Source organism: Etheostoma spectabile, chromosome 11, assembly GCF_008692095.1.
Source record: "Etheostoma spectabile isolate EspeVRDwgs_2016 chromosome 11, UIUC_Espe_1.0, whole genome shotgun sequence".
NCBI classification, from domain to species: Eukaryota; Metazoa; Chordata; class Actinopteri; order Perciformes; family Percidae; genus Etheostoma; species Etheostoma spectabile.
In genome coordinates this window covers 20,505,144-20,505,362 of record NC_045743.1, presented here as the reverse complement: position 1 = coordinate 20,505,362, position 219 = coordinate 20,505,144, and the positions used below count along the sequence as shown (strand labels likewise).

General features: G+C 50.7%; 1 protein-coding gene across 40 annotated transcripts in view; it reads right to left on the bottom strand.

Annotated features, from left to right (window-relative positions):
• The window catches only part of clasp1a (cytoplasmic linker associated protein 1a), an 85,531-nt gene that overhangs the window by 18,436 nt on the left and 66,876 nt on the right, over positions 1-219 (bottom strand). The window lies entirely within an intron of this gene.

Here is a 219-nt window from a genome sequence, read left to right as displayed (position 1 = left end):
TGTCTCCTGTAGTCGGGTAGCTTAGCGGTCTGAGCTAATGTCTCCTGTTGTCAGTTAGCTTAGCAGTCTGAGCTAAAGTCTCCTGTAGTCAGGTAGCTTAGCGGTCTGAGCTAATGTCTCCTGTATTAAACTGTAGCAGCGTGCAGTGTTTCTATCACAGAAACAGACTGCGGTCAAGCTCGCCGTCCATCGCGTATCTCCGTGGTCAAACCAGCTGCC